The sequence below is a fragment of the Sebastes umbrosus genome, chromosome 11 (assembly GCF_015220745.1).
Source record: "Sebastes umbrosus isolate fSebUmb1 chromosome 11, fSebUmb1.pri, whole genome shotgun sequence".
Classification (NCBI taxonomy): Eukaryota; Metazoa; Chordata; class Actinopteri; order Perciformes; family Sebastidae; genus Sebastes; species Sebastes umbrosus.
In genome coordinates this window covers 19587478-19599331 of record NC_051279.1, presented here as the reverse complement: position 1 = coordinate 19599331, position 11854 = coordinate 19587478, and the positions used below count along the sequence as shown (strand labels likewise).

The 11854-nt window shown below is 43.1% G+C and overlaps 1 protein-coding gene across 11 annotated transcripts in view; it reads left to right on the top strand.

Annotated features, from left to right (window-relative positions):
* The first annotated feature begins 538 nt into the window (after positions 1–538).
* Positions 539–11854, top strand: part of nphs1 (NPHS1 adhesion molecule, nephrin) — a 74213-nt gene continuing 62897 nt past the window's right edge. For 6 of the 11 annotated variants that reach the window (XM_037785938.1, XM_037785945.1, XM_037785944.1 and 3 more), the window contains exons 1-2: positions 5392–5488; positions 8701–8840. The gene's annotated coding sequence lies outside the window, so the exon portion shown is untranslated. Of the gene's footprint in view, positions 700–5391; positions 5489–8676; positions 8841–11854 lie in introns of those variants that run through there. The other 5 variants (XM_037785942.1, XM_037785939.1, XM_037785940.1 and 2 more) reach the window with 5 other exon arrangements.

The window sequence follows — 11854 nt, the reverse complement described above, 5'->3', positions numbered from 1 at the left end:
GAAATTATAAACATAGAATAACCTACTATATACATGAGCAAAATGTGCCAGAACATACTATATACATTAGCAAAGGGTGCAAGATACTATATACATTAGCAAAGGGTGCAAGTTACAATGTTTTGTTCTTTAATAAAAAATAATAGAAGCTAAGGTTACCTCCAAAATAGAGAAATACTTAAGTAATTGGTAAGTAGTAAAAACTGTTTTCAATTGAAGCTCTCGCCCAATCTGGTGTTCTTTTAGAGGGCCACTCTTAAAAATAAAATAAAGCAAAATAACCCTGAACTAAGCCCTCATTTTCATGTTTCAAAAGCCAAGTCAGACAAGTCGTCTAAGAAAGTTGCAAAATAGGAATATATTTTATGAACAATGTTTGAATGATTCATGTTCTCATCCAAAAGAAGAAAAAAAATGCATGTATCAAATCAAATACATGACTTACACACACACACACCCTTGTCTACATGCTTGGCATACAAAAAGCCTACAAGACCAAACCTGCAGAAGAAGGAATGACCTTCTGCGCATGCGCATTCACACATCACACAACAGGTGACTGAACGGTCCAATTAATGCAAAGTTGAGTTATTCAACTTATTCAGGTTACTCAAAGCACTGCAGGTTCTTCTGTCCTGAGTGACTGTCTGTGTGGATTGCAGCTACAACCAACAGCTTCAGAGTCCAGGCAAACAAAAGGTAACGTTACAGTGTGTAAAATAAACCTCCATCAATTACCTCAACAAGACAAGCTAAATACACACAGACAGCAACGCAGACACAGTTAACCATCTGAGGGGGAAAAAAGCAAGCAAATGCATTAACAGAAAGACAGACAGTCATAGACAGCATTTAACTTTAACTCACGTTATTTGATGTCTAAATTTATCATCCTTTCTGTCTAGCTGCACTTTTGTTTGGGTTGTTTTTCGGCAGACTTTGTTATTAAGGGTGCAATACCGGCTTTCACCACACAGACTAACTTACAGCCTGGGGGGGCGCTGTTTCGCTCATTTGATGAAACTCAATGAAGTCATGGGAGGCACATGGACATAATAAAGGTATCTGTGAGGTGACAGAAAATTAAGAAATATTTGTATTCAAATGTTCAGTGAAGGCTATTTTTGGGTAGGGAGGAGTCCCTGGCTGGCCTTGGTTCATGAGAGAAAAAGTCACTGCATTTTAAGGCCACTACTAATGAGATCTGATGATAACTGTTCAGATAAATGACTTGCTACATAAATATTATGTTTGTATAGATCAGGGGTCAGCAACCTTTACTATCAAAAGAGCCATTTTAGGCAAAAACAAATAAAAAATACTGTCTGGAGCCACAAAACATGTGAGCATTGTGATGAAGGTAACAGCTTATAGTCTAATTATATAGTATATAAGTCTAATGCAGTGAGGGCCAAAGTGCAAATGTACTACGGAGGATTAGGGCCACATTGAGGGAAAAAAATAGGAGATTTCCAGAATAAAGTCATAATATTACAAGAAAAATGTCGTAACATTACGAGAATAAATTCATAACTTTATGAGAAAAAAAGTTGAAATATTACGAAAAAAAGTCATAACTTTACGAGAAAAAAATAAAATAAAACGTAAAATTACTACTTTATAATATTATGACTTTATTATCGTAATATTAAGAATTTTTTCTCGTAAACCTATGAATTTATTCTCGTAATATTATGACTTTATTCTCGAAATCTCAAATTTATTTATTTTTCCTCAATGTGGCCCTAACACTCCGTCGTACCATAGACCTACAACCATGATAAATGAAAATATATATTACAAAACAAACAGTTATTCATTTACATTTTTAAAAATCCACAGGGAGCCACTGGAGAGGAGCTAAAGATTCACATGTGGCTCCGGAGCTGCAGGTTGCAGACCCCTGGTATAGATAGTGGTGTTAGACATGTCTGCTAGTTTCTGAACCAAAATCCATCAAAAAGTAACTTAATGGAAGATCTCATTACAGAAGTTGCTGTCCTGTAATGAAGTTATAGTCTACATATATGCCTTTTACAGATGAGACTGTTTCATTATGGATAAAGGATAAAGTAAATTAGACTAGAAATATACATCATTCATGTAAGGTTGCTAAACTGTGGTGAACAAGACAACAAACCTTTGATGCTTCGCCATTTTTATTGTAGTCATTTTACCTCCGCCGCCATAAAGGTTGACAACTTAGGGATTTCAGCTACATTAATAAAAAAAATGTTGTATTGCCATTGATTTAAATTACACCATGTTGCCAGTACTACCGGACCTACATGGAATCAACATCCAATCAGCAGCTCTTAGCAGTTTTCGGGCACTTTTCAGCTCACTGTTTTTGTTTGCTGGTTACTGATTAAATCCACATAAAGTTCACTCAGGCGGCTGAAAGACTAACTGCTGAGATATCTGTCTCATGAGCTGGCAGACCGAACCAGAGTAAAAAAATGTTATCCCAAAAGCAAGGCCAATATTTATTCATGTACTGCATTCAACTGGGCAGAGAATATAAAAGGCCTCAATATAGTGTATCAAGGATCCTGGTGGAGTGTGTTTTTCAATCTTCTGTTATTTTCAAAAATTGGTAAAAGCAGCTTTGAATGACAGATAATGATGAAGTGATAAAGGGGACTTCCATTTCAAGTGTTGCGTGTTATTTTCTAAATACATGTTGGCACTTCACTACAAGCCAAAGTGTTGTGAATACAGTGAGACAGTTGCTCATGATAACCCTCAGACCTTGTTATTGAAAGTTAGTAGAAAGTAGTTTGAGGTGTCTGCGTTATCATAGCTGTGACATTTTTATTTATGCATAATAAATGATGCTATTGAGCTTTGCAAATTTCCTTCAACCTTTTGAGCGCCAAAGACCAAATGCCATTGAGTGCACTGTACTGGAGTGGTCTACAGGAAATATGGATGGATAGTAATCTGAGAACAAGCAACGTTTTGTTGTCATGTTAGGGGTCGTTTTTTCTGTGTTCGTGTGCCAAGAAAGAGTAACCCCATTGAAGTTGCCTTTTATTTAGATTCCGAAGAATTAGGAGGCCAAAAGTGAACATTTCCACTGGAGCTCGGAAAGCTCATTCACTACCGACAGAGAGCCTTGTGTATTTCAGTGTCACGGAGAAAAGTGTGCATTAGCATATTCTCACTGAAGTTCCCCAAAGTGGCACATATGGATGTATCTCATGAAATGCCGCCTCTTTCAGCATTGTGGTGAATGTTGCATGACTTGCATTGTGGCATATTGTGATGCATTCCCTCTTCTCTCTCTGCCTCTTGTGGGTCGTATGCTAACTGATCCATTAGGGAAAAAAAAACACTACGTGTTTACTGTAAATGTGGCAGTATGCTGTACTCAAGCTTATCTTTTATACCCACATCCCATCAGTCATTTCCTTCTTACCTCTATTTCCTTGCTCGCGTTTGCTGATATGGCTGCCTGTTGTCTCCTTTAATCAGAAACAGACAGTGTTTGAACAGCTTTTGATAAAATAGAAAAGTGTTTTTTGACTTGCTGTGGGTTCTCAAGCGTCACAGGCTTTTTCAGCATGGAGATCTTCTATGCTGACCCGCTGATGGATCCAAAACCTTCACTCGTCAGATAGCCACACATGCACACAAAACGACATGCACGAGCACTCAAGCGTGCACACACACATACCAAAAAGATAAGTGATATAAAGCAATCTGCTCAATAGCTATTTCCCGGGGTCAACTTTTCCTGTGCTGAAATGTGAAACAAAAGCTGTTGAGCTGTGTTCACTAGAATCTCTGGCAAAGTTACAACTTGTTGGCATCGTTGGTGGTTGGCCTCTCAGTAGGATGGCCGTAGTTTTGTATGTGTGTGTGTTTTGTGTGTCTGTTAGCTGGTGCTCATGTCTGTGCATTTGATTTTTGTGCATGAGTTTGGCAGTATGATTAGGATGGAAATATGTGTTGGCTTCCTGACTTGCTGGCAACATCTAAATGAGAGCAAATGGAGAAAAAAAAGGAGGCCGGGAATAGAAGTTGGGGATGAATGGACACTGAGAAGAAGATAAAAGGTTTAGATAAAGGCAGTGTTTCTCCATGTGTGTGTCAACCCTCAAATGTTACAGGTGTTATCGTTTAATCCATCCACTTTCCGCAACCGCCGGTTGCTAACGCGTCGCCCCTCTCTCTCTCTCTTCTCTTCGCCGTATGTGTGCTTCTCTCCTCTATCGTCTCTGTTTCCTCCAGCCTGAGTAAATGTCAGAGCAAGCTGCTGCTCTTCCCAGACCACGCCGTGGGAGACAGACCAACCTCATCGCCGTGGCAACCCTCTGTTCTGGCTCAAAGAAAAGAGGCAAGGGCGGAGAAGAAAGGAACTTTTATGCTTCTGAACCCCCACTAGTTTCCTCATCCCCCCTCGTCCTTGTGCATTGTAGCCCAGCCCTGAACCATGTGGCCAAGCTCCCAGGCTTTACTGTGACTAGAGAGGAGGAAGAGAGGAGGGCTGCAATTACTAAGTAGGTGACGAGGGATTTCTAAAAAGTCAGTTAGGAAATGAAAATAAGACGTTGTAGAAATATTGGCAGGGAGCCTATGGGACATTGTTCTTTGATAGATACTTAATTGAATTAAAGAAAAAAAAACTTCAATTCTGAAAGAAAAATCCTGCCAAAGACATTTCTCATACGAGGTAAAGAAAGCTTAGAATTACCAGCAAGCCAAGGAAATGGCCATATTAGATTTCCCAGAATACTTCCTTGGCTCGGAGCCATTGTATTTGGTTTCAATTTACACCAGCAGGAGGCTGCCTGATACCTTTCTTCTCTGGTAATGGCTTTCTTCTTCAAGCTGACTTGTCACCTCTAACAAGAAGTGTACCTTAAGGGATTTCAGTGGTCATAGGGAGTAGTCGTAGGAGCCTGGCCAAAGACTGTCACTCATATCCCGAGAAAAGACTCTTTTTTTTGTGACAGCACAATCGGTTGGCACTAAGTTGAGTTGCAGAAATGACAGCATTTAGCTATTACCCTCCCTGGGGGAGAGGTAGGAGACCGTTGGAGGGACAAAAATTGAGAGAGAGAGAGGGATGGGAGTGTGGCGGTGGCGGTCAGAAGTGAGGAACCATCTGGTTGTAGGTGAGGGACCATATTTAACACTGGCAGAAGCCCAATATTGTGTCTCTGGTGCGTCCAGGTTTCTGCCTGTAAATTTGCCCATTTCTCACCGTAAATCTGTCCATTCTGCTCCTGCAATTTTTCTCTGAATCTTTTTGCACCTGATATTTTTTTCATTCATTGGGGTATCGGCAAGGAAACACACACAGACCATATTCTTTCTCTTGTTTGTCTGCTGCATCTTGTATGCTCTAACAATGCATCATTTTGTCCATCTTTTTATTCTTGCAGACTTCCCTTGACACTCCGATAAACTCACCTTTGTCCTTTTTTGAGACCCATTTCATCTCACCCACGCCAACTCCATTGCAGACTGCTGAAACACAGTAAGGCTTTATCTATAGAGACGAAAGACTACAATCGTTCTCCTTCACCTTTGTCATGCTTACAGCTAAAGTTGCTCACAGTCAGTCGATATATGAGCTTGTATAACTGTGAAAAACAAATGCACAGAGCTACAATATGTACGCAAAAGCACAGGTGTTGATGAAGGTGGCATTTGCATGTAAATGTGTTAGATTTTGTGCAGAGAAAGGCTGTTTGGCCAATAAGAATCAGTAATTACACATATGCATGTTCCCTCATTAGAACTAATGTGCTTCGTGCATGTGCATGGAGGGGGGAAGGAACAGGCTTGTCGTGAGAGCTGTGGCAGGTGTGTCTGACAGAATTTCCATGCCCTGTTTTTCGGGGATCTTGATCACGTGATTTCTCTTTGAAGGTGTGTGCGCATGCATGCATTTTTTTGCGTGCAATGTTTGTCATGTGTGTCTGCGTGGACTCTGCGTATGCATAATGGTGTTTTCTGCTCGGCTGGCTGTGCTGGTGTGCGCCTGTGTTCAGGTTGCACATGACCCCGGCTCCGCTGGGAGGTCCGTGTCTTTCATGTCCCCTGTTCAGTTCTCCCCCTCAAATCTGGGTCAAAGGATAAAAGAATAACCCCTATCCGCTATGATTCACACACACGCCGACACACACCGGGCTCTCTGAAAAATGACTTCCTGGAGATTTGAGCGGTAACAACAAGGTGGCATTGAGGAGGACACTGAAGCAGACAACTTTTAAAATTCACCTTATGTAGCCGCAGACACACTGTCCTAAATCTAGACCCTGTCACCTCTCTCTCTATTAACAACTGTTATTCACTGCACCGGTTACTCATCCAGCCCTTCCCCATTCTAATGTCTCCCACTGTCTCACTCGGTTTGTCTCAGTACATCTCACGGTTGACCTTGCATAGACCAGATGAGAATGCCGGATTTGCAAGTTGGCAGCGAGTCGATTAGGAATGCGTCGTGGCTCGGTGTCTCCTGGCATCTCTGTGTCTGTCTCTCCATTTCCCTCTCTCAGTCTCTTGGAGACTTTCCTTCTCTCCCTCACTAAGCCCCGTCCAACAATGCTGATGCTCTGGACCGGCTTCAACCCTCAGAGGAGGAAGAAGCCATGCTGGGGGCATTTGTGCGTGTCAGTATGTGCAAAGGCATTCATGGGTATGTGTGTGTGTGTGTGTGTGTTGCAGTTAGGAAGATAGACCTTGCCAAAGAACAGAGTGAGCATCTTCAGTCCCCTGCGTTTCTGAGCAGTGGCTGTCATTGAGGTCTTTTCTTTCTCTAGTAAAAAAGACTGAGGGGAAGCAGGGAATTGCTCCTGCGCTGGGACACCCTGCCTCTCTCATAACTCCAGCCCTGTGGGCCTCAGGCTTGCAGCAGGGCAGTGTGTGTGGAGGATGTTAAGACCTACTGCCTGTCATAGATAAAAGCTGCAGACCTCCTACTAGCAGTGGGACACAACCATCTGGGAGGACCACTTGCAGTGCCTTATATCCATGCAACCTCCTGCTGCGCACCCTTGTATTCACACACACACAGCATGCATAGAAGTCCGTGCTAGAGAAGGGTGGACCCTGTCAGATTGATGGAGAAGTCCCCTTGGCACACTTTTTTGTCTCCCCAACAACTTTTAAAAAACATTGTTCAAAATAGACCCTCCCCATCGCTCCCAACAGTCTGTGCATTCTCTCTCTCTCTACCACCTCCTTGTCTCCATTCCGCACAGCCAGAGCAGCACATTGTTCCTGGACCATTCCCCGTTAATGGAAAAGGGGTGTAACTTATGTGTCATTGTGTGAACAGTCATGAGTGCCTGACAGGGGACTATAATGACAGAAGGTGGTTTTCTCTGTCAGCCAGGACTTTACAGTGGATGGCAGGAAGTGAAAGCCACTGTATGCATCCTGCAATGGTTGATATGCTAGCGCACATCAGTGTAAAGTACACCCCTGTGGCTTGTGCAAACATCGTAGTCTGCAGTCCAGCTGTGTGCAGCACTTTGGCTTATAGTCTATGCAAAAAAACAGTTCTATAGTAAGTATAGCTTTCTTCTTTATACACCAACATGTGTTTTTTTGTGTTATATAATGACCCAAACTGTGCAGATATGTATATTTCAAGATAAAGACTCTCTGTAGTGAACACAAGCTTGATCATTTAAACGGCACCAAACAAAGAATTGTCTCTATATATAATTCTTATGAGACCATTCCCTCTTTTCAACAAGAGCATATCTATTGCATTTCTACAGTATTGCCCAAAACCATCCACATTAGTTGAAAATATGAATATTAAACTCACATTTTTCAATTATTAAACAGCTGCATAATGAGACTTGACATTGACGGGCTCTCTCTCACATGCTGTCCAGTGCTTTAAGCAGAAATATGTACTTTAATTATGTAGGTTTATAACACACAGTATAGGGTATATATATGGTATTACAGTGACTGTCAAAGAATATGGCTCTGGCATAGTAATAGTTAATGTGTGGCAGTTAAATGTGAACTTGCTAGCCTCTTTAAAAAAGATGCACTAACCTGTAAGTGTCCAGCAGAATACTGTATACCATATATTTAAAGGGATAGTTTGGGTGTTTTGAAGTGGGGTTATATGAGGTACTTATTCATAGTCAGTGTATTACCTACAGTAGATGACGGTCGGCACACTTCCAGATTGGAGAAGCAGTCCGTTACCGCATGGAACCAAAACAATGAAATGCAAAACATATTTTAGCCACCTAAAGGAAAGGCCCACCTAAAAAAATCAGTTTATGGGTATGCTTTATTTTTAATATTTACGACGGTTTACCCTCCCGTGAGACAGCTATACAGTCCGACGGTCAACGGAAGCTGTTATCTATGCTCTCGCCAAAGCAACCAGACTTCATTGAAAACATACATTTGCTTTGCTTCCGTGCGGCAACTCCTGTCTGCTTTTCCAAGCTGGGGGGCGTGCCGACCTTCACTGTAGGTAATACACTGACTGTGGATAAGTACCTCATACAGCCCCACTTCAAAACGCCTGAACTATCCCTTTTGAATTGAGTCATTGTTGAACATGTAAACAAAGGAATGCATGAGTTTACCTGGTTTACCTTACTCTTCAGTGTGATAAACTGAGACCTTGAGGCAGCGTAGTGGTTGGAGGCTCTCCCATTTGGTTTCTCCTCTCCAATGACTCAGGTGCTGATCTTCTATCTTTACCAGCAGAGCCATAAGAAGTGAGAACACAGCGCTATCCTGGGAAATTACCCTGTCGACAGACGGCACATTGAGACTTCGTTAGCACAACCACCCAACCTAGTGCCTCTCCAGCCTGATCGAACGGAGCAACTCTCCATGACAGGGTAAACAAAGCAGAATCACAGGCATGATGAGGAGAAGAATTTTTTTTTTCATGTGAATCAATTGCTAATAATCCCTGATGAATACCCATGTGGTTTTGTGTGTTCATGTATTTTCACCTATGAGCGTGTGCAAGTAGAAAGTGAGCCCCTTTGTTTTAATTATGCATGTACTGTATGTTTATTCTGTGTGTGTGTGTGTGTGTGTGTGTTTAAACGATTTTATATGTAAATTTGTCTGTGCATATAAACAATGTGTCCATATCAATATACGGTATACCATGTAATATATTTCAGTGTTTTGGTATTTGTATTAATGCAAATTTGTGTGTGTTTTCGTGTGTTTACACTGTATGTGTGTGTGCGTGTCTTTGTGTGTTTCTTTGTGCGCTCCAGGCGGCGAAGAATGTCTGTGTTGAGGAGAAAGAAGAGGCAGAGGAGAGGTGCAAGTCGGAGACTGCAAGTAAACAACCTGCAGTAGCTACAGCAAGTGTCAGTCTTCCTGCCTCTCGCTTCCACTGCTTCCGAGCCTTCCTCCTTTTACATTTCATTCCTGCGCTTAAACAAACACACACACACACAGCGATTGTGCTGCCAAGTTACCGGAGAACTCGCTCAGCAAACTTCCGGGCTTTTGCGTCTCTGCTCAGCTTTTTGTGCGTAAATTGATAATTGAATCGACTATCGCCATGTAATCAATTAGGGTGTTCATCCCCGGCTCCGAATCAAACAGTTAATTGGCTTGTGCCACAGAGAGGCTGAGAGGGGAGAGCAGGCTGGTGCAGGAGGGACTGTTGGATTACTACAGATGGGTTCTCAGACCTATTTGCATTGTGTCTTGACTTTAAGTCCTTGATTGCCTCTCTGGTTCAGAAATTGCTTGGGTGCGAGCAGCACGCAGGTTTGGGATTGGACCTCGGTGACAAATCCTGCCTGTTTTAGTGAAGAGGGCAGGAATACATATAGAGCGCACACAGCGGGTTATCTCTCTGCTTTGATCCCAATCTTTTAGACAGATGCATGCAGGTTTCTCTTCCATTAAACACCCTTTGTTACTTTTTTACCCAATGTCCGGAAAAATTCTTTGCCACCTGCAGTCAGCACTGCTTTGTCTGAGCACAGAGAGAGCAAAGCATTTCAAGTCCAAACAACCCTGCAGTATTGATCCACCCCACACCTTATTCCATTTTGTCCTCTAAAACATGCCTTTTCAGTCGGTTGACTTCTATTCAAAGCTATCCAGTGAGACCTGTGTCAATGGGGAAGCTTGACTTCATTCCATAGATCTAGAAACCCCCTGGGGGCTAAGCATAGGCTGCTAGACCATGACAGGCAGGGGGCTAATAGGCCGGATAGGATTGGATAAAAGAAGACGGGGGGGGTTTTTGCAAAAAAAGTTTTAAGAACAGGACACCGCCATCTGCTTTTGTGGTGATGAGCATCAAAGCCTGAAGGAACCCTGTTGGGTCCCTCTTTCAGATGGCCGTCCTACATATGGGCATCATATTTCACCGGGACAGACAGTCAGCAAGGCCCATTGGGCCACAGCCGAGGCCGCTATTCTGTCTCCCCGCATGGTTTCCAGCCTTTGAGAAGAGCAGCGAGATTACTTTTATTTCTCCGGAGAAATGTGGCTAATAAATGACCAGGCTTGACCCAGAGGATTTGGGCATGCACCCCCCCCCCACACACACACACCCCCACCTCACTAAATGAAGGTATGGAAGAAGAGGGGCTCTGTGGGAATGTTACTGTTGAGAAAAAATGTTAGAGAAATGGGTCAGTGCTTGGCTGCAACGACATGCTCCCAGGGTGATTAATTATTGAAGTGACTAATACTACATTTGCCTGGCAGCACTGGGGGCTTCAGTCCACATTGGTGACACCATAACAATAATCAGCCCTGCTGTATCTTTTACATCTATTTCCCCCGTCTCCCCCGACTTCCCCTTAATTCCCACTCTTTCTGTTATTTTGCCCTCGCAGACTTCTGTTTTCCTCTTCTGTCTCTCCAACTTGACGAGAACAGGCCTCATTATCTAATTATGCCTTTTCACTCATTCTCCCTATCTCTGTCCCTCCCTTCCTCTGCCTCTTTCAGCCCCTTCTCTTGTTTCCCCTCTGTCAGAGGCATAGCCTCTATCTACAAGTGTGCGAAATGTGATGGCCAGACACATATCAGTGCTGATGGAAACCAGCCACTCTCGTCTAACTCTGCTTCTCCTTTTTGCTTTTTGCTAGACTTTTCCTGCCTCAAGGTAGCATATGGCATTCTCTCAGACTGCTGGACTCGTTGGCCTCCCACACAACACTGTGCATCCATCTCTCCCTCACTCGCAGCTCCTTTATGGGCTCTCCAACAGTTATTTTCTCCCGTACCCCCTCTCCCCTGGTACCGTGCAGAGCCCCATCCCTCCACATTCTATTTCACACAGCCACACTTCAGTGACGCTCGCTGCAGAGATGGCTCAGGTCTAGCAGTTGGTGAGAGGAGGGCGGTCGAGTCTGGAAGGCACAGTCATTAGTTAAATATTAGCCAGACTGTGCTCTATTCCCCCAACATCCAGGGGAGGGGTGCAAGAGCCATACCCTTCCAAAACAATGGGCCATAAGGGGATGGCTTTGTGCCCTCACGCTCAGATATATGTGTACACACACACACACACACACAATACTCCCTTCCTTACAAACCCCATACAGATGGCGATCTCTTTGTTATATCTTGTACATAAGGTGCAGTGCATCGTACCCCTTGAGAGATGTGTTAACCTTACCAAGGTACAAGCAGCAGGTGTAACAACAATGAAGGTGGGGTCACAAACAACAATAGACAAGGCCCACAATTACAGAGTTGCACAAAGGAAAACATGCCAGACATAGTGGATATGTGTTGTGCCTGCAGATGTAGAAAATACAGAGGTGAGGACAAAAAGACAGCAAAGTTGAACAGATGGTTACACACAGTGGAAGCGCATATTTATATATTATGGCGAGATAAAAGAGAACCCTCATTTCCT